Raw genomic sequence first — 23,319 nt, forward strand, 5'->3', positions numbered from 1 at the left:
TTGTTTTAATAATCATATAGCAACGTTTTTCTTAATACCATCTTTGGAACCGAGCTGTGCGTTTGACTTACTTGATTTAATGACCACATGACTTCAAAGACATCAGGACCTACCTTAGGCCAGAAAAGATTGGAAAGTTCAGAAAGGAGAAGCTGCAGGAAGCAAAACCACATTTGGTTTACTTAAAAAGGTTTCTTGCTTGCTAGCAAATATGATTTCTATTTATAGCTATCAAAAGTTGATGAGATCATATGACTCTCCACTTCACTACACTGGAAGTCCTCTGAGGGCAAGTAGGGGTATGCAAGGGGGTCTGCTAATATTCTTGGTCTTGGCACTGTGGACACTCAATAAATATATTTAGAATCAATAGGTGTATATATAAATGAATAAATGAATGAATGAATGAATGAATGATTAGATAGACTTCAGTTTTCAAAGTCTCTCATGCAGAAGTGTATACCACCTTTCCTCTCATAGCCGAAAGATTACCAAAGTGAAATCGTTAAGAGTTTTAAGGCCTCAAAAGGCAGAGACTGACCCCGGAAGACTTATTTTCTAGTTTTGATCAAATGAAGCCATAGGGACAGTCTCACCTCCTTCATGAGTGGCATTTATGCCAAATAGATTTCACATGCTAGACAGTCCATTCTTAAGTGGGTGAATTTATTTCCAAGTTTAGACTGTAAATGGGGCACCATGGAAACCATAAAAATGAAGATACGGTGATTTACAGGAAGATGTGTGTTTAAATCAGAATATCTCCTTAGGTGAAACATATCACCAACCAAACAGATTTTATCAAGGGGCAGACTCAGAGGTAATGATGGGCTGACTGGTGTGAGAGATAAACCTGAGTAATGGCTGGCAGATCTATTGAACTTGGACATTCATGAGGATTTCCTTCCAGCAATTCCTTCTAGAACATGCCCCAAAGGGAAAACTGCTCTACTAGCATGGAGCCTGTGAACCTCTGCAGCTTTGCAATGAAGTTTTAAGAGAGCAGTGCTAAAATAATCTCAAACACTCTGTGGTCCCCATTTCCCCAGCAGCATTGCAGACCTCTTCTGCCAAGGATGGAAGTGAAAATGATTTATCCCCAGGACCTGAAAGCCACAGCAGAACTGGAGGCCTCATTCCGCACAGATTGGAGGGGAGAGAGGATGTCCTGAAGGTTCGTTGACGGGAGCCTCAGACTTCCCACTGGGCCCCTTGTTTAGGTCTCCAAGGAGAACATGGCAACCTGGGCCCTGCCCTTCCAGGCCCCCTTGGTTTGCCTTCCTTAACCTGGGAACCTGTTGGTGGTATACCTTAAAGACAAATATTAGACATGTGGGAAGCATTTTGAGTTGTAGTCCAAGGTTACACCCACTCCTACCCCTCCCACCCTTCAACTAATCTGTTAGGGGGGATCTGACAAGTTTCCCCCTCCACAGAAGCTCCTTGGCATGACTCCAAAAGATGCAGGAGGGCACACCCTTAAATATAATGTAGTCAAAGTGCTATTAAGTTAATTATAGCGTTTATTATAGAACTATTTACAAGGCAAAGCCATGCAACGTAAAACATTAAAGAAACATAATTACACAGAAACGGAAGGGGGGGGGGTAGGCTACCAAATACAAGACACTTGATTAATCAGTTGGGTTAGTTAGGTTTATCCAGATGAGCACAGGCATGGAGCCTACCTCCTTGGGAAAAACTCCTGCATCTTGGCGTATGCGGGCTTGCTAGTTCTTTATTTTCTCTTCATTTTAGTGATAAAAGAGAATACATATTTTCTCCTTTAAAAAGATGGAGCTTCACATGGAATCACTGCAATTGTCAATCATCTGTATCTCTCCAAATCAAGATGAAGGATATTACTAAGCCACTGCGATAGTATCTTAGTGCATAGAATAGATACCAATCTCGTATCCTGTAATTTGAAGGAAACGCTGCTGGCTACATTACAGTATTTTCTGCACACAACTTCAACAATTTGTAGGGTTTGTTTAGCATGATGAGGTTTTTGTTACACCTTCACTCTGTCTTTTTTATGTCTCCAAATCACTCAGGACAAGATGTTTAGATTTTATTAATTCAGTTCACTCACAGAGGGACTATTGTCTCCTTCATTTTTTAAGGCTTTTCAAGTATGTCTCCAATTCAACATCTTTCTTCCTATTTCGATCCTGTTTGTTCGTTCATTCAAAGGACAGCAACTCCATTCTTTCAGTAGCTCAAGCCAACCCTCAGGAGTCACCCTGATGCCGGGGTCCAACCCCAGCAGGTCCAGGGGTTCCCAAAGGTGTGGACGGAGTCGGCGAAGAGGGAATGACACGGAGACAGCATTCCGTTGATCAGCAACCTAGCCAGGATCTCTAGCCCGGATCTCCAGAGAGGTTCTGCTTCGGATCTCCAGCGAGGTTCTGTAGCCATGTTCCCTCGCTAGGTTCTCCAGCCAGGTTCTGTCCAGGCTCTCCAGTCAGGTTCAGTGTCCAGGTTCCAGTCAGGTTCTCCTGCCAATCTCTGTAGTCAGGTTCAGTCCAGGATCCCTTGCCATGTTCTCCCGCTAGGCTCTGTCTCTAGGCTCCGAGGCCAGTCCCGGTCCAGGATCCTCTGGCATGCTCTCGCCAGCGAAGTTCTTCTGTCTCTAGAGAACGTTCTGTGTAGGTTCTGTGCCTAGGCTCTGTCTCTCTTGGTCCTGTCTTCCAAGCCCTGTGTCCTTAGTTCTGTGTTCTGAGTTCTGAGTGTTTCTGTCTTGTTACAACTGTATTTATACCAGTTGATTCAATCCTATCAATCTCTATTACAAAGGTTAGGGCGTTTCTTATCTCCATTCCAGGGAGAAAAGATTATGTAGTTTAAGCATGATTGTTCGTAGTTAAAGGGATTAATTACCCGCCTGGCACTTAGTTGAGGGGTTTTATTCCCTCCCTAACTTCAGGGGAAAATCCCTACCTGGGGATTCAACCTTTCTCGGAGAGGTGACCTTGGTTAAAACACAGCGCCAAGAAGGTGAGCAAACATATTAAGAACAGTATGCCATATATGCCAGGTCCCTTGAAACAGCAAGGATGGACCGGCTCCCGGCACCCTGACTCCTCCTTTTTTTCACATCTCACATCAAATCCATGAAGAAGTCCTATCATTTCTACCTTCAAACTATAGATACCAAAATGTGTGGGTAAGTTGCTTAATTTCTCAGAGCTTCAATTTTACCATCTGTAATGTTGGGATAGTAGTGTTACACCCACCCCCAAAGAAGGGTTGGGAAAATTAAATGACATTGTAACAATGCAAGGTGTCAAGTACCTGGTAAATGTTCATTAAGTATAAACATCTATTCTATCATCATTATTGGGCTTACATGGCAACTAAAATTATATTGTATGCGTCATACTTTTATGGAATGCTGAAACATGCAGAAGAATAGCAAGAAAGAGACATCAATAAAGCATCAGCTAATGAAAGAAATGTTAGTTTGATAAAGAACATGAAAATAAATGCAATGCTATGTAGAGTTAGGAAAATAAAATTTGCCAAGAAAAGTACATAGATATTCTTAAAGAGACAAATGAGCAAAACATTAAAAAATAATGTTGGCAGCCAGGTATTTGCAATGTCCAAGCCAAGAACATTTATGTAAAAGCAAACACACACACACACACACACACACACACATAAATATTAATTATTATGTTTTAAAAGAGTATATCCAAAATCTGAGGATCTTTCATCACCTCAGTTTATGACTTATTCCTAGAAAATTCTTCTCCACATTTTCTAATTTTTCTATAAAGAATAATTTACAATCAGAAAAATATTATTTAAAAATACTTGTTTTATTGAAAAAGTAATGGCAGTCCTATATTTTGTAGTTAACAAAGATTCTAGAAAAAGAATAAAAACTTCAGGTTTAACCTAGTTAGCATTTATTATAGAAAGGTATGAAGTTTTCAAAGGTTAAAAGCTGAGCCAATTCTAACCCAAGAAGATTAAATATCAATTTACTTGAAATATGAAGGTAAATGAAAAACATCAACTTTTAGGGGTTAGTAGTTTACACTTATCTTTAAGATGAAACTTACCCACACACACACAAAATGTTATATAGGTTTCCGGGGAAAGGGAGCTGTTTTTATAGTGTGTTTAGTTGTTTGGTTTCGGCTTGTAAGTTATATTATTAAATATGTTTATAAAAGTTTAGAGTATATAAAACTAATAAAAATGATACTCAGTGTGGCTTTTCCCATAGATTTGCCTTTAAATTACAGTGCTGTGGTTTAGGTAGCTTCAAGGCTATATTTATTCTATAATTTTAAAACATAAAAGTTAATGACTTAATAGTAGGCACTTGAACTATAATTTTAATTGTGAAACTGTTTTTTTCCTCTTGACATACAATTCAATATAGCCAGGGTTAGAAAATCAGGCCACAAAAGAGGGCAAATCTGCTCAGATTCTATTTTTAGATACTATTTTGTGGCAAATGCTTTTCATGCCCTATGTCCTTAGAACTCTCATCAGGTATATTGGTAGCCTGAACCTGCTGACAAATATATCCCAAAATGAAACAGCATCAATCGTTGTGTACCCTCTGTTGGGTGCTTGCAACCATGTAGGGATGAGAGAAGAAATATGCATTCTCCAAATTGTTCTTTCAAAAGTATTTCTTGAGCTTCCACTCTGTGCCAATGGCTGTGATGGTTGCTTCTACCCAAATTACACCGATTAATACCTGTGAGTTCAAATCCAGGAGCAAGGAGTTAAGGCAGCCATATTCCACAGAGGGACAAAGGAAGTGGCAGTACCAGGGTTTGGACCCCAATCATCTAATTCACAGCCCACTGTATATATGCAAAAGCTTGAGTGAAAACAAAATTAGGAAGATGAGACAGTGTGACCGAACTATAAGCCACATTTCAACAAAACACACATCAGAGCAAGACATCCTGCCACTCTGAAGACAGCAAAGCAAAATAAACTGTGGTCTTGGAGATGTCTCTGCAAGAGATGAGGATGAGTTACGTCGGTAAAGCTCCCGGCTCTCTTTGGGGTATAGGTGGGGCAACAAGAAGGCAGAGTCAGCGAATAGAGTACTCGGCTTTGGACAGTGAGCCACCCCTGTTACAAGACCCCTGCTGAGAAGGGAAGGCGCACATTTCAGGCCCCTTGAGCCTGGTGCAGCCTCTGTAGGTTGGGAGGGATGGGGAAGCCCACAGCCTCGGTGGTCCAGGCATTGGGTTAAGTTCATGTGCACGATCAGGCCATTGGAGCAGAAACAAGAGGCCCAATAATTTGTTTTTCAGATGTTAAAGCAGATTCAGATCTTTCTTTCTAACAGGAATCTTAGTGTTGCCAGAGGCACTTTCCTGGCAGAACTGCAAACAGTAGGAAATGGCCTTTTATTCAATCTGGGAGTAATAGAAAGACCCTGAGGAGACAGACGCTGTGTCTATTGGGAGGATATTCTCCACAACAATGGGAACAATTTTCTTAGGTAGAATTTTCTTCCTGGTCTTAGTATCAGAAATGGTTGGTTTTACTATGGACACTGTCAATCATATAACTGGCCAGGCTCCCCACTTCACTTTGAAATTTAAAGAAAGATTAGAGCCCAATGTAGGGCCCCCCCTCAGCAAGTACACAGAATTTTAAAATATGTTTCTATATTAGCCTCATCCATAGCTGCTGGTTTTTAATTTCTAATATACATACATTTTCTTTTACTGTGTTGTATTGCTAGAAAATCTTTAATTTGCTTAGGATCCCTTTGACAAGGCAGGATGCAAACGCATACACACAGGCATACATGCGAACACACTGCTGGTCGGGGAAGGTCCATGGGAGGGGGTGAGGTGGACCAGAGTCAGCCCGCCACCCGCACCCCCATGTTCCCTCCTCACATGCCGTCTAGAAGAGTCTTGGACATTTGTACCTACCTTCCTAACACCTTCAGAGGAAGTCATCAATCTGATCATCCAGTGAGGTAGTCATATCCCATGGGTCCTGGCATTGGAGCTGGAGGCCGCTGGGGGGACATGTGAGATTACAGAAAGGGTGTAGAGGGAAGGTGCCCCCTTGGCTGTGACCAATCCCAGTATGAATTTCAGCTCTGCCTCTTCCTCTGTGTGTGACCTTGGGGAAATCCTCCATCCTCTATTAGCCCTGGTCTCCTTGCCTCTAAAACTAGGAACAATACGGTGCCCTGTCTCACAGGATTGAGACAAATAAGATGATATTTATAAAACACTCACCCCAGTACATTGACTTCGTATTATCACCAGTAGTAGCATCATTAACCCAGATAAGAAAAATTGATGTTTGCAGAATTGCAATGACTTTGTTTTTTGTATGTGTATATATGTGTTTATAAGAGTGTATGTATGTGCATACACCTACATACATGTATATATAGATGTACACACACACACAAAACATTTCCTAAGCTTCTATTACAATAGGAAGACCTGTCTCTGTCATAAAAAGTCTCAAAGCGGTGTAGAGAAACAGATGTGCAAACGAGTGTACTCCCATAAAACAGCTGTGCATGTGCTCTGGGAAAGTCGAGAAGGAAGCAAGGGTGGGGAACAGGGCTGGCTGGGTACACTTAGCTGAGGCAGAAACAGAGGAGAACCCAGCTTCCTTTTTCAGATATGATTTTTAAAAGTGTGGCCATGCCAGGCCAGTGTGGCTCGGTGGTTGAGCATCAACCCATGAGCTAGGAGGTCATGAGTCAATTTCCAGTCAGGGCACATGACCGGGTTGCAGGCTTAATCCCCAGTAGGGGAGTATGCAGGAGGCAGCCCATCAAAGTTTCTCTCTTATTGATGTTTCTCTCTCTCTCTCTCTCCCTTCCTCTCACTAAAATCATATATATATATATATATATATATATATATATATATATATATATAGCCATTTACATAGCTTTGGGACCTACAAGGAGAGAGCAGCCTACTCCCTGATGCTGTGCAAGGTCTGGCTTAGGTAAAGCAGGACTCCACCTCCCCCAGCAGCCTCTTCTGGCCTCACTGGAGACCTCCCAGCTGTCCTGGATGCCCACTCCCCAGCCTGCCAAGGACTCTACCAAGCACCCCTGTATTTCACTGAGGGAAAGCAACTGAAATGCATTCTCCACGATCAAAGTGAGAAATGTACCTCTTGACATCAGGTGTACATCCTCCAGAATTTTCTCCCCATGCATCCCACCCGGTCTACCTCAGCATGTCCCAAAATCCCTCCTCCTCCAACACAGAAATACACCAAAAAATCAGTCCCCAGTCTCATCCCTGCTGCTCTCTCCATTACATTAAAATAAGTAGACATTACTTAGCTCATTCCTGGCACTCCTGAGAAATTCTTCCTCTATTTCTTAAAATTTAAATCCCAAGTGCGTGTTTTCCTGTTTTATGGCGCTCAGAAATAGAGAACAGTTAGCCACTTTCTTCTGCCCCAAAACTCTTTTAATATGACCACACTAATTTTAACAAGATCTGTTGGGACTTGGAGTGGTCCTCATCTAGGTGATTTTAAAAATGTAAAGTTTTGCATTACATATTTCCTGGAGAAATCTTACACTTTATGAGAATTAAAAAAGTTTAGACCAAAATAGACTAGAAAATAGTGGAGGTAAACCAACAATTTAAAAGTCATTGGAATGAAGATAATTAAGAGTGTTATTCTGCAGACAGTGCAATAAAACAATATTTGCTTTGGTGACTCATAATAGCATTAGGCATTTGAACTGAAACCAGTGATATGTTATGTGATGGGAAACCAATTGACCTTAGTTTTTATTTGCACCTTCTCATTGCGTGGAGTTTCTTCTTGTTAAATAAAGTTCTTTGCACCTTTTAACTAGTTGTGTTGCATCCTGGCAAATTAATAGCTTAAAATAATTATTCTCATCACAAAAGTAATGTGGTCTATATAGTTATATGCAATTTTAGCCATAATAATTAACACAAAATATAACAATATATTTAAGAAAAAATGTAAGAATTACAAGTAAATTTTCTAAACTGTTTGGCTATGGTAGACTTTTAAAGTTGATTTAAAGCAATATAATTTTCTTTTTTACTATGGCTTTGTTGGAAGAACTCCTAGATTTTATTCTAGTTAACTTAGTTTTTAGCAGTTTACCATATATTCAAAATAACAGAATTTAGTGGTTATAAAGTGGTTTAATAATCATGATATGGGCACTGAAGCTGAATTTGCTTAAGGATTAGAAACCAGATCTTTTTCCTCTAACCATTGTCTGCTTATATCCAAAACCCATAGCCATGGCTTATTCAATGTTTAAGAAAATCTGTATTATATACTTGATATACAAGGCTAATTTATATTATAAACAATCAAAGGGAATATATTAAGTTAAAGTTTGAAAAAAGCTACATTTTGTTTCTACATTCTGGTGTGTGTGTGTGTGTGTGTGTGTGTGTGTGTGTGTGTGTGTGTGAAAATGCAACTGCAACAGCATTTTTGGTGGTTTCCTAGAACTAGTATGTGAATAATTTATCAGAACTAACTTTCATAGACTGATACTTGTTTTCCATATTGAAGAAACAACACTATTTACTTAAATGTTGATTATGGCCTTGGATTTCTGCAGAGTTTAGTTGCCCCAAACACCAATGTCTGATACAGTATAGTTGCACCTAATCACCTAGCACATGGTGAATGAATAGGCAGGAGAAATTATTCTAGAAACTAGTTAGGTCCAATGCACCACATTTCTGTAGTCAAAGGAAAAGGAGAAGTTGGGTAGTTTTTCTAAGCAATTTAAGCAAAAGTGATTGTGGATCAGGAGGAAAGAGGGCACGAGAGAGAAGAGCAGAGTGCTGAGAGAAGGCAAAGTCATCTGAATGATGTATTTGATCGCTCCTGGAGCTTTAGCTTTGGAAACCTGGCTCTAATATGGCAAATGGGCAGCATGTTAAATAGCCTTTTGGACTCTGGGTCCGTTGCGGTTTCCATCAAATTCCACAGCCTTCAGGGAAGGCACATTCATTCAGGGGGTTCAACCAATCTTTTCAGTGGACGCCATTATCCAAGCCCATTCATTCTAGGTTCGTGACTGGGAGATAGTCAATATTTGTTCAGTATCCTTTTAGTTATGCAGTGAGGGCTAGCTATCAGAAAATCTTTAAGCCAGGCACAGTTTATCTTAGGCAATTTTCATAGCACTTCGTACTTTTTTTTTTTACTGGTGTAAGCACATTCATTGTCTGACTTGATCAGAGGGTTGATTGTGGATGAATATTCATTGTCTAACTCAGCGCCCTGTGCAAAGGAAGGAGCCTGATACATATTTGTCGAAGGAATTAGAGAATGAAAATATCACACACACACACACACACACACACACACACACACACACACACACACCCTTCTCTTATCCCTCCTCCTTTTCCATGCCTGAGAAGCAGCGGCAAGGTCCAAGGTCCTCTCAGGCACACATCTATCTTGGGCCAGTTGTCTCAGATGGCATCTCTTTGAGCCTATGATAGCAGCTCTTTCACTTTTAAAAAAAATCCTTACCAGAGGATTATGTTTTTCATTATTTTTAGAAAGAGGAGGAGGGAGAGAGAAACAGAGAAACATCAATTGGCCATGATCAGGATGGAACCACACAACCTGGATATGTGCCCTGATCAGAATAGGACCTGTCCACACTCCAACCAACTGAGCCACACCAGCCAGGGCCCATGTTCAGTTATTTTTAATTTTAATACATCTTTATTGTTCAGATTATTACAGTTGTTCCTCTTTTTTTCCCCCCATGGCTCCCACCCCACCCTCTGCCCTTACCCACCCCCCCCCACTGTCCTCATCCATAAGTGTACGATTTTTGTCCAGTCTCTTCCTGCACCCCCACACCCCCATACCCCTTTCCCCCAGAGAATTGTCAGTCTACTCCTTTTCTATGCCCCTGATTCTATTATAATCACAAGTTCATTCTGTTCATCAGATTATTCACTTGATTTTCAGATTCACTTGTTGATAGATATGTATTTGTTGTTCATAATTTTTATCTTTACCTTTTTCTTCTTCCTCCTCTTCTTAAAGAATACCTTTCAGCATTTCATATAATACTGGTTTGGTGGTGATGAACTCCTTTAGCTTTTTCTTATCTGTGAAGCTCTTTACCTGACCTTCAATTCTGAATGATAGCTTTGCTGGGTAAAGCAATCTTTGCTGGGTAGGTTCTTGCTATTCATCACTTTGAATATTTCTTGCCATTCCCTTCTGGCCTGCATAGTTTCTGTTGAGAAATCAGCTGATAATCATTTGGGTACTCCTTTGTAGATAACTAACTGTTTTTCTCTTGCTGCTTTTAAGATTCTCTCTTTGTCTTTTGCTCCTGGCATTTTAATTATGATGTGTCTTGGTGTGGTCCTCTTTGAATTCCTTTTATTTGGGGTTCTCTGTGCTTCCTGGACTTGTAAGTCTATTTCTTTCACCAGGTAGGGGAAGTTTCTGTCATGTCTTCAAATAGATTTTCAATATCTTGCTCTCTCTCTTCTTCTGGCGCCCCCATAATTTGGATGTTCGTACGCTTGAAGTTGTCCCAGAGGCTCCTTACACTACCTTCATATTTTTGGATTCTTTTTTCTTTTTGCTTTTCCGGTTGGGTATTTTTTGTTTCTTCGTATTTCAAATCTTTGACTTGATTCTTGCGATCCTCTAGTCTGCTATTGGATCTCTGTATATTATTCTTTATTTCAGTCAGTGTATGCTTAATTTCTAGTTGGTCCTTTTTCATATCCTCGAGGGTCTCACTAAATTTATCGGCAGTTTCTAGAAAATTCTTGAAAAACCTTATAACCGTGGTTTTGAACTCTATATCCAGTAGTTTGCTTTCCTCCATTTCTGTCATTTGTGACCTGTTGCTTTGTCTCTACATTTTGGCTGCTTCCCTGTGTTGATAGAGTGGCTTTGTGTGCTAGGTGTCCTATAGTGCTCAGTAGCTCAGCCTCCCCAATTACCTGAGGTGGACACTCTTGGTGCACCCCTTTATGGGCTATGTGCATAGTCTTGTTGTAGTTAAGCCTTGATTGTTGTTGGTATCACTGGGAGGACTTGACCTCCAGGTCAATTGGCTGTGAGGATCAGCTGTGTCTATGATGGAAGAACTTCTGTGCTGGAGACACCCTTCTGGGGCAATACTTGCTTCAGTGGGGCTTTGGTGCTCACTGAGTCTTCCCCCTTACGGATCTGAGGAGTTGTAATCTGGATGGTCCCACTCTAACCCCTGGGTACACTGGCTCTTGGATCTCTAAGGAGGTGCTAATTTAGCCTTTGCCTGAGGCTACCCAGCAGCAGCTATGGAGAGATCTGCAGATTTCTCTTCCTTGTTTGGGGTTTGGAGGTGCCCAGATGAGACCCAGCTGTGAAGCAATGCAAGCAGCTATGGGGCTTTGGGCCTTCTTTTGGATGTTCTGGGTCTCTCTGACCCAGCTGCAGTTTGTTAGGTAAGTTTAGATTGCAAAGGGCCAGGCCATTCATATGCAAAAGCCTCTGCACACAGCTTGGGTGGGGCGGGGTCTTAGGGAATCAACAGGGCAGAGCAAACAGCTATGGCTGATCCTCAGCCCTGCCCTAAGAGGCCCAGGTCTCAGTATCCCACAGTAATTGCTGCAAGCACCTCTGAGAGAAAGCCACCCTCGAGTTCCGCCTGATGCCAGGTAGTCCAGTTTCTCTCCATATGAGTCTGGGTCCCCAGAGACTCGCCCAGAACTGAAGTTCAGAGCAGTCAGAGCTTGTGTCTCCCTCCTGATTGAAAAAGACAACCGAGTCCTCAGTTGCCAGCCCTTTCCGAGTGTGCCTCCATACCTCTGCACCTTACTTCCGCACCTCCTCTGAGTTTCAGTGTGCTTTTCTCTTTCCTTCTAGTTGTAGAGTTTCCACTCAGCCAGCCTTCCTGTGGTTCTGGATGATGTCTGTTTTGTCTTTTAGTTGTAGTTTTGAAGTGGTTATGCGAGGCAGCAATTTCCGGTGTTTACCTATGCCGCCATCTTGGTTTCTCCTGTGGTGTGGATCTTCCCCATGTTCAATTATTAATCGCTGATAATGTGTTACTATATATCCCCCCTCTGTTATACCCACAGTAATGACAGTGACTTGATTCAAGTGGCTTTGAGGAGCTACTCAGAGCTGGTTGCTTTCTCCACTGAATGGTTGTAATGCTTTGGCCCAGCTGTGTTTGCACCCTAAATCATGAGCGCCTGAAAAAGACATTGTTTTTTTAAAGTTATGTTTTAGTCACTTGTGTAAATCCCTAACACAGCTCTTGGTTCATCAGGAAATCATCTTAAGAAACTACTTCCTGAAAGGTTGTGATGTACCTAGCCTGTCACATCCACTCTCCAATCCAGCAGTGCTTCCAAGGGACTATCAGGACCCGCATTTCCAGGTGAGACAAGTGAGACCCAGAAGGTTCAGGTAACTGGTACAGCATCAAGTAAATGTAAGAGGTAGGACTAAATTCCAGATCTATCCATTCAAAGCCCTTGCTTTTCCCTCTGCATGGTACAGTCATCCCTAGATCATGGACAGAGTGTTTTTATGACATGGAACATTCTAGGCACTTAGGGAACAAAATAGCGTTACAATGTGGTCATCCTCAGAGAGCTTGTACTTTGGCCATCCTTGGTATATACTCTGTGATGAGGCACTTTAGATGTAGGCCAGGGGCTACCACAATATAAGAACTCAATAAACACTAAATTGTAGAATGACACCCTCATTAACTATTGTAGAAAACATCTGTGTCAAGAACCTGAGCATTATCCAGACTATCTGGATAGAATTATGTTTTGGTAAGGAAATTGTAGGACATGGTTGAAATAAACTTTAACTCAGGATGGCTGTGGGAAGAAGCCAGCCTCATCTGCTGGTTGCTACTATTATCCACCCCACAGGGTTTCATAGTCATGGCTGCTGAACTGAGACCATGGTGGTGATTATGCAATGCAGCCAGAATGTTGTCCTGAATGAGTGACAGTGGTTGAAATCTGTGCCATATATTAAGATTTGATCAACACTGGGGAAGAATGCAAACCTTAAAAAATAGACACATATCTGACTTCAACTTTGAGGCTTTTTTGTTGTTGTTTGTTAGTCCTCCCCCGAGGATATTCTTCATTGATTTTTTTTTTTTTTAAGAGAGAGAGTGGAAGGGATGGAGAGCAACAGAGAGAAATATCAACCCGCTTGGGGACCTCCCACACGTGTCTGGAATCGAACCCAGGATCCTTCAGTCCGAGGGCTCTATCCACTGTTCCAAACCGGCCAGGGCAACATTGAGGCTTTAACTGAGGAGCAAGTACAAAAATCAAGAACAAACTTGTACCTGAATGTTGGATTGACTCTTTTGCCTTCTTTTAGAGAGGCAGAATTTCTTAAACAAATTTTTTTTAATTAAAAAATATTTTAAATATATTTTTATTGATTTCAGAGAGGAAAGGAGAGCGAGAAAGAGATAGAAACATCAATGATGAGAGCTACCATTGAGAATTCCTGCCCATTCCTCATCCAGCGTCCTCTGTTGTTAACATCTTACATTACTGAGGTTCATTTCTCACAACTGTGGAAAGACTTAGTAACAAAAATCTGCCCAAACAAGGGGTTTTATGCAGAAGCCATGACTAATAGACCCAAGAAGGGCCCCTTGAAGGCAGTTTAAATGTATGGCACAGAGAAAAGAGTTCAAAATGGACACAGTGACAGGGAAGCAGACAAGGCTAAAAGTAAAAGTCACAAAACAAATGAGCCAAGAGTAAGCAGAATTCAAGCCGACTGAAAATCTATATGGGAAATCAGGATCTTGACAGCTACCTCACACCATAGACATAAGTTAAATCCTGTTGATTTTTGAAATAAATGGGAAAATTAATAAAACTGTTAGAAGATAATAAAGAAGAGTATCTTGATTTTAGAGAGGCCTGGATCTCTTAAATGAATCATAAAGGAGAATATTAATTTGAACTTCATTGAGATTAAGAACTATTGTCCATCTTCATCCTAAGAGAGGAGAGAAAATATTTCCAATTAATATATTTAACAAAAGACATAGCCAGAATATATAAAGAGCTCCTGAAAAGTCTAAAAAAAGGACAACTCAGATTTCTAGAAAATGGACAAAAAATTTGAATAAGCACTTCACAAAATAAGGAAAGCCAAATGGCAAATAAACAGACAACAACCTCATTATTCATCAGGGAAATACAAATTAAAACCACAGTGCAATACTGCATATACCCACCAGAATGAAAAATTGTTTTGAAACTGCGAATTCCAAATGTGGAGCATGGATGTGAGACAAATAAAACTCTCATGCACTTCTGGGGAAAGTGCAAACTGATTAACCACTTTGGAAAATTGTTAGCCCATCTACTAAAACTGAGTGTATGTATAATTTATAATCCAGCAGTTCTGCTCCTAGGAATATACTCAACAAAAATGTGTAAACACGTGTACCAAAAGAATGCCTAGAATGTTCATAGCAACACTGTTCCAGAAGTTGAAAATAACCTAACATTACACGTGATCAAAGCAGTCATTAATGATAACATGGATAACTTGTGGTTCATTAGCATACTAAACTAATGAAAATAAAACACAGCTGCACACCACAATATGAATGAATCTCACAAATGTAGTACTGAGTGAAATAAGCCAAGCAAAAAAAAAAAAAGTGATATTCCATTTACATTAAGTTCAAACACATACAAAACCAACTTATTATGCTGGTAGAGGTCAGGATAGTGGTTACTCTTGGTGAGTAATGATTGAAAGGGGCGCGAGAAAGACTCTGGGATTCTAGCAGTGTTCTACTTTTTTTAAATCTAATGGTTACAGGGGTGCTTTCATTTTGTACAAATCTACCAAGCTATACTGTCATGATTTGTGCACTTCTAGAATCTGAATACTAGGGTCAGAACAGGATACTAATCTGTGAAAAGCCTCCAACTGAAAGCTTATAAAACTTGTTAAGCTATGTTGCAGTGATCCAGAAAGCACATATTAATTATTGTGCCCTTTACTAACAAAATGAAGCTAATGGCCCTGGCTGGTTTGGCTTAGTGGATAGAGCGTCGGCATGCAGACCGAAGGGTCCCAGATTTGATTCCAGTCAAGGGCATATGCCTAGGTTGCGGGCTCAATCCCCAGTAGGGGGCATGCAGGAGGCAGCTGATCAATGATTTTCTCTCATCATTGATGTTTCTATCTCTCTCTCTCCCTTTTCCCTTCCTCTCTGGAATCAATAAAAATATATTTTAAAAAATGAAGCCGATGAACAATGGAATACCATCTCCTTATTTTTTTTAAAATATATTTTATTGATTTTTTACAGAGAGGAAGGGAGAGAGATAGAGAGTTAGAAACATCGATGAGAGAGAAACATCGATCAGCTGCCTCCTGCACATCTCCTACTGGGGATATGCCCGCAACCCAGGTACATGCCCTTGACCAGAATCGAACCTGGGACCTTTCAGTCTGCAGGCCGACGCTCTATCCACTGAGCCAAACCGGTTTCGGCACCATCTCCTTATTGATGAATACAGAACATTAGGCTGCTAGAAGCCTGAGACCGTCAGGTCTAACGCACCTGCCTACAGTTCCATCCATTAGGCCTGAGAGAAGGAAAGGACATGTCTTGGCTGGAATAGCTCTTGTTCCTAAGCCCAGAGGATCCCCATAACTCCCACCTCTGGTGATCCCAAAGACTCAGCAAAGACAGTCACACAGACAGAGCCCGAGAGAAGCTGAAGGCAGATTCCAGGTTAATACTGCTCTTGTCCCCTGAACTGTTTCCTGTGCTTCTTTCCTTCCTTTACAGTCAGTGCTGATCATCTGAAGTGACCATAAGGTGTCATTATGTTCTGAAATCTTAAAGAGCCTCAGTAGAGGAGAAAGCATTTAGAACTGGGAGATGGAAGATTCTGAATCAGATTCTGTAAAGAATAAATCTGGAAACTTCTTATTTCCATAAGCATCCCTGATCACCATGGCATTAGTCAACCTCTGTACTACACTCCAGGAGTTTCCATTCCTCTACACTTAGGGGGGTACATTCTCCTTGTCTTCACTGTTGACAATAATGCTTCACTAAATAGCTTTGAACATTCACTTTGTGTTCTCTGATCATTCCCTTAAGACAGATTTTTAAATGACCAGTGCAAAACGCATGAACATTTGCCTAATTAAATGTTCAAAAATATGTATTACAGTATTTCCAAATTGTTCACTTAAAAAAATGGAACCAATTTATAGACGTGCAAGTATTTAGTGCGTGTTCTCATTTCACTACATCTTCACCAGCATTAACATTTTAATGTTCACTTCTTTGATACCTCAAGTGGCATGTCATTTCTTTTATCAATTTCTTTATTTATGGATTAGGTTAAACACTTTAAAAAAGTTTTTGATGTTGTTTATGGAAGTGATTGAAACATTATTATATGATTTCATAAGAAATATTTCAGTCAAAATTGATAAGTCAACAAGAATAAAGTGGAAGGAGAGACTCATATTTGTATGACATCCATAATTCCAGGAAGATCATTTTAATTATTTACTGAAATTTAATTTTTTAAAAATACATTTTTATTGACTTCAGAGAGGAAGGGAGAGAGAGAGAGAGAAGCAGCAATGATGAGAGAGAATCATTGATGAACTGCCTCTTGCACGCACCACACGGGATCGAGCCCGCAACCTGGGCATATGCCATGACTGGGAACCGAACTGTGACCTCCTGGTTCATAGGTTGATGCTCAACCACTGAGCCATGCCAGCTGGGCTAAATTTTGTGCCTGGAAAATGACCTCCAGCATCACTTAGATGCAGTTACAATGAGCCTGGTTTGCTTAAGTCCTGGTGGATTTTTTTTTTTAATTCACCTTATAGGGAAAAATTGATTCATGCTATTTTCTATTTCCCCATGATTTCAGGGTTCTGCACTTTATCTGAGAACTCAAAGAACTAGCAGAAAGACAAGAAAATGCTGGCCCATAATTTCAGTGTGCAATTTACTTGTCCATAGAAGACCCCCTTCGTCAGACCGTTTGCTCTCACGTTTCAGAGGGAATATGGACAGCTGTTTCTTCTCAGAAATTTATAAAACAAGCCTAAAGAAGAGCTGGCAGTTTCCTAAGTAACGTACCCAAAGAATGTACTCCTAATGGGGAAGCTTGCAAACCCACTTTTTAGAGTCATTTCCCCCAGGACTACCTAGCCAATGTGTTGAGTTTTATGGAAAGGGCACAAGGCATTCGAGGCCATAACAGCCTACTTGACAGAGAGGCAGCTGCTTTCCTGCCACATGTCTACAGCTCTGCAGCTGAGCGTGTCATCTGTCCTGATCCCACACTTGAAGCCCCCTAAGGGCCCTGCCCCTGGGTGTTACGTGAAGAGCAGGGGCAGGGAGCAAGACCCAGGAAACAGGGCTTGGTGCTTCTTCTTCCCTGTTTTCCTCCAGGAAACAGCGACTCATGCCTGAAACTCCTCTCTTCCCACCACCTCGCCCACAGCAGGACCACGATGTACCAGGAAAAGGCCAGAGCACTGCATGTGTATCTGGAGGGAAAACCCAGAAAGTTCTCTCCCTAGCTCCATGAGGAGTGGCAACCCAACCAAAACCTGGGAGTAGGAGACAGACCACTTCACAGGTAGGATTTTAAAAATAAAAACTTTGTCAGGCGTTTGGTTGATCTCTCCCCCTTACCTCCACCCTCCCCTACCTTCCCTCTGAGGTTTGATGGTCTGATTGATGCTTGTCTGTGTCTGGATCTGTTTTTGTTCCTCAGTTTATGTTGTTCATTATATTCCACAAATGAGTGAGATCATGTGATATTTACCTTTCTCTGACTGGCTTATTTCACTCAGCCTAAACCAAAGGACTTGTATGCATGCATATAAGCCTAACCAACGGACACAGACAACAGGGGGTTGAGGGCATGAGTGGGGGGGGGGGGGGCAATGGGAGGCTAAGGACACATATGTAATACCTTAATCAATAAAGAAAATTTAAAAAAACTTTATCAGTCAGTTGTATCTTCTCAGGAGACACTTGCACACACGTGCATGCCATCTACCATCAGTGGAGTGGCTAGTTGGCTGCTTACTGGGTTGCCCCAGGCATTGGAGAGTTTGCAGCTATCTTTGGGGTGTGATTGAAGACAGAAGGACATCCAGTCCTGCTTCTACCACAAACCAGTATTGTGCCTTCTGACCTGGTCAGCTAATAGGGCCCCATTTCACCCTTTTTAAAGAAATATTTTTATTGATTTTAGAGAGGAAAGTAGAGGGAGAGAGAGATAGAAGCATCAATGATGAAGGAGAATCATTGATCAGCTGCCTCCTGCATGCCCCACACTGGGGATCAAATCTGCAACCCGGGCATGTGCCCTGACTGGGAATCAAACTGTGACCTCCTGGTTCATAGGCGACTGCTTAGCCACTGAGGCACACCGGCTGGGCCCCAGTTTTCCCTTTTAAAAATAAGAGCACTGGCTTAAATAAACCCAAAGAACCCTTGTGAACTTTTTTTACTGCATCCATTGAGTGAAGTTGGGGCCAAATACATTTAGTGACTTTTATGCTTTCTGCAGCATTCGGGTGGATTTGCAGGATTTGGGGGTGCATGGGTGTGTGGGGGGTGAGATGGCTGAAACGCTGGCCTGCAAGCAGAAGCACGTGTGTCCCTTGGCCACTCAATTCAGGGATCAGGGGCTATGTCCTGAGGAAGCCGCTGGCAGGAAGGCCTTATGTAAGCGCTTGGCGGAAATGCTGGTGAGGCGAGATGTTTTCCGTCCTCTGCAGCGCTGTTGCTGGGCAGCAGTTGGCCGCCTGTCCCTGCAGTTATCACCCGGGACAAACATGGACTGCCCACCCCCAGCGGCAGCTGCACCTGGGAGGGCCGTCCGCAGCGTCTCTCCCAGCCCTGGGAGTCAGCCCAGGCTGTTCCCAAGGAGATGCTTTTCCCTCCTGCATCTTGTCCTCAGCAACTTCCCTCTGCCGCTGCCCCGCGGAGAAGAGATCCCTTCGATACACGAATTGCCAGTGGAGGAGGGTGGCAGGCCAGGCTGTCCCCAAGTGCAAGTGACAACAGGAGGAAGCCCATACTTTCACTGTCATTCGTACCCAATCACACCAATCTAATTTAAAATAAAAGGCTTAGCGCTTGCCATTCTTGCACCTCTGCCCGACCAATGCTATTCCAAACTAGGATTTTAGAAATGCAGCCCTACATTTTAAGTCAAAGGCTGTGTGTGCCACATCATCTCATGACTGTCACCTCACTTCCAAAATGGATTTTGCCCCAGCTTGCCAAAGGGGCCCACCAGTTACAGCGTCAGGAAGTCCTGAAATGTCCTGGTTACTAAAGAGGGTTCATCCAACCAACAGAACAAATCGGGGTGGTGTCTGGAGTTGATTCCTGGCAAGCTTCCTAACATCTCCCTTTCCCCATTGGTAAAATAATGACCAGAGGATCTCAAAACCCGAGCAGAACCCTCACAGATGCAGCTATTATCATTATGGTGTCATTTCAGCAGGCACCAAACCCACGAAGCAACATTCAATTTTCATTCAGGCAAGAGTTAGGTTTAGCAATGTCATCACTTAATTTCCGCTGAAGGATTAAAATATGGCGGTTGCAGAAATATCCAAAAAAGACACAGAATTAGAGCTAACCACACACACTAGCGTAACGTGTGCACCTGGACCCGGTGTAGTAAACCTGTGACATGCCCTAGCCGGTTTTGCTCAGTGGATAGAGCATCGGCCTGCGGACTGAAGGATCCCAGGTTTGATTTCGGCCAAGGCACATACCCAGGTTGTGGGCTCAATCCCCAGTGTGGGGCGTGCAGGAGGCAGCCCATCAGTGATTCTCTCTCATCCTTGATGTTTCTATCTCTCTCTCCCTCTCCCTTCCTCTCTGAAATTAATAAAAATAAAAAAACCTGTGACGCACAGACAGGAAACTGTAAAGGTGCTAGAGGACAGGCCGTAGGACAAACCTCAAGTTCAAACTAAGCATCGTATGTCCGGATCAAATGTGCAAAAAGGGTTGGTGATGTCCCTCCTGAAAACCCTACCATCTTAAAAGAAATGAGAGAGAGAGAGAACACCCACAATGCTGATTGAATAATGATCATTGAAAATACGTCAATGTGAAGTGGGAGTTAGGAAATATGGGTTCACATTTTTGTGCCAGTTAGTGGTTGCATTCTGTGGTTCATCCACACTGTTGACTTCCGCCAAAGGGCTCCTTGGTGTAAAGCCCTTTACAGAAACAGCACAGTGGGGCCTCCCTTTACTTCTGGTTATACTTCCTCAGCCTTTGACTCGAAAACATTTGTCTGGGCCTCCCTATTCTTCTTTGTTCCCTTTGTCTGATGTTTTACAAAGTTTTGTTTTATATATAATCACATATCTAGATAGATGATAGATAGATAGATAGATAGATAGATAGATAGATAGATAGATAGATAGAATGAGAGAATTTAAGGCCCCTCTGTTCCCCTGCCCTTGTTTGTTTGTTTCTGGAAAATCAACTTTATCTTTTGTAACAACGCTGCCAACTTTTATTCAGTGATGAGTCAGCACCATGAACTCTCAAGCCACTTGAAATAAAAGCTAAGCTTCTTGCATAATTAGAAACTACTTCAAAAAATAATTTATATTTGTTCTAACGTCAGTAGCCACCAGAGAGAAACCAAGGTCATCTGCCAAAAGCCACAGGGCTAACGCGGCTAAAGGTGCTGAGTGGAGAGGACCCTACATGCTCCTTGGAGCTTCTGAGGGACCTCATGAAAGTTTGTGTGCGAAGTACACCATTGCATGGTCAAGTTCAGGGGCGGCAGGCCCGGGATGCATTTTGTAAAGTGAAAGCAATCACTTGCATATTATTTTGATGACTATATCAGAGTTGAACTGGAGGGTAAAGCCAGTAGGCTTGAATTCTAATTTTACAAACATGTAAGGTAGCTCACGACTTTGTATGTTACCAAAATTCATCTTTTGATGCAATAACTATCTTAAAGGTTTAACTATATGAAACCATCTTCCAATAGCAACATGTAAGTCACTTCAGTGAATCCCCTGATCTCTTTTCTTAGTTGGACAGCATGAACAATCAGAAACTAAACACGATTAATATGTATGTTCCCGAAATCAGTGATTTTTATGGCATTTGAATGCAGGACTTTGTAAGTTGGAAATAATACATATGCTACTTATTTTATACATGGCACTACAAAATTAGCCACTCAGAGTGCTCTGTAAAAATGCATAACATGAAACAGGAAGACCTCTGGGACATGGGGCAGAAGTGGAACCAGATCCTGCCCTTTATATTCAATGTGAAAATATTTTATTTGTGCCAACAAAGCATTACCAGTAAGACAGTTTCAGGGCTGTCACATTTGAGATAAATTTCACATCTTGTCCCAACCTAGCCTTTTCCCCCCCAGGTGGGACAATTTAAGAATAAAGCCTAGAAAACATTGTATATATTCAGAGAACCTCTGCAATGAGCTGTTAAGAATCATGTCCCCATGATATGTATAATTTTATTTGCCTGCTCTTGCAAATTGTTATTCTGAAAATGTCATGTTAGGAAATTTTTACTAAGGCTGTCACAAAAGGGGAACCTGGCCATTTAGAGAAGCTATGGAGATGGTTCCTGGTGAGACAGGCATAGCAGGGAGAATGCTGTCCAGCTGAGTGTGAAGGCTCCTCCCTGTCTCCGGTGGTTCTTCTGTGTTTGCTGGATCTCTGTGCAGCTGCAGATTTCCAACCCAAGGTGCCTGTGAAAGCTGCCTCCTCTTTTCCAGCAGCATGGCGGTCCCCTGCCCCATCTCTCACAGCTCAGGACAGGACAAAATTACAGCTGAGAGCCGAAGCCATCTGCCGACACTGGCTCGCCAGGGTGGCCTCCTCCTCCCGCTTTCTCCTAGCTCTACTGTGGCAACACACAGAGGGCTGCTCTCACCTCCCAGCTCTGCCCCCTTACCGTGGTTCCTGCCACAGGACTAGGTGTGCATAGCGACCTGCCATTATAATCCTGGTTTATAGTGATGACTGTTAGAGAAGACAGCTGGCTGCTTTGTCCCCCTCCCTCTCCCCGCCCTGGGTGTACATAACAGGCAGAGGTATATTGTTTGGAAGTATATTTGAAGCAGGTGTATTTGGAGCTGGGATTTGTGGCGGTAGCCGCTCAGGTGCACCCCCTTGTTTTTCCTGCATGTTCTGTGTGTCAGACCCCCTCCACCCCCAAATCAAATGGACAGGAATGGTAGCTCTGAGGTTTGTCTGATGTTAGGTTGTTTGTTTAGTTGTTGCTGTTGTTGTCGTCATTTCTAGACAGAGTTTATTTCATCAGTGGAGTGTTAATATGTTCTTTAAGTTTGTTTTCATTTCACTGTGTTTTCTCAGACTTGATATTACAGTGTTATTTTTATAACAAAAAAAAGGACAGATTTTAGAATGGCTTTGAGTAGAACTAATTTCGGAATCATTAACTAATTTCTAATTTATTAAGGACTCATTGCTACAAAAGGAGATGGTCAATCAATAGGATCTCTTGTTATTAATTTGCTGACTTCTAATTGTTAATATAAACTCTGTTGTGTACACTCATGCATGCACGTGCATGCACATATGCCCCAGGTGGCAAGGGTCAAATGCAGCCATAAGACACTGTACTTTCTGCCTCCAAAATGTCCCCTGGTTCCTGGAAAGAAAAGAATGTACAACCTTGACGTGCTCCTGAAGCGTCGAGTCCAAGTGGCTGATGTAATTTCCTACATAGTCTGTGGCCTGTAAACTCCAAAGAAAATTAGCAACACGGTTAAAAATTACATTGGTTTTGTTGCCTGAAGCTTCCAGACCTTGAGAACAGTCTTCTGGGCAGGGGAGGAATACAAAAAGCAGTGGTCGTTTCCAGTCTGCATAGACTTCGGATGTAATTGATATATCATTTACACTTCACCCGAAAATGCTCTGCAAAGAATTTATCTCAACGCGGTCCTGTTGGTTCAATGCCATCTGCATCTTTTTAAATCACTTAGAACTACTCACCAAGATAATTAACCTCTTCTGGCCTGGCATTTTTTCAATTATCCGGCTAGAGCCTGGGAACGTATTTATGGAGCGTCATGGTCCTTTAAAGGGTTAAGGCCAAAAATGTCTGAAGAAAATCAGCTTAAATATGTTGTACAACAAAACATGTTGTTGCGGGTACTGCAGCTAGGCTATGATAATGAATTTCAGACTCAAATATTTTCTTTGATTGTCACACACATATATGAGGAGCCAAGG

This window comes from Myotis daubentonii, chromosome 2, assembly GCF_963259705.1.
Source record: "Myotis daubentonii chromosome 2, mMyoDau2.1, whole genome shotgun sequence".
NCBI classification, from domain to species: Eukaryota; Metazoa; Chordata; class Mammalia; order Chiroptera; family Vespertilionidae; genus Myotis; species Myotis daubentonii.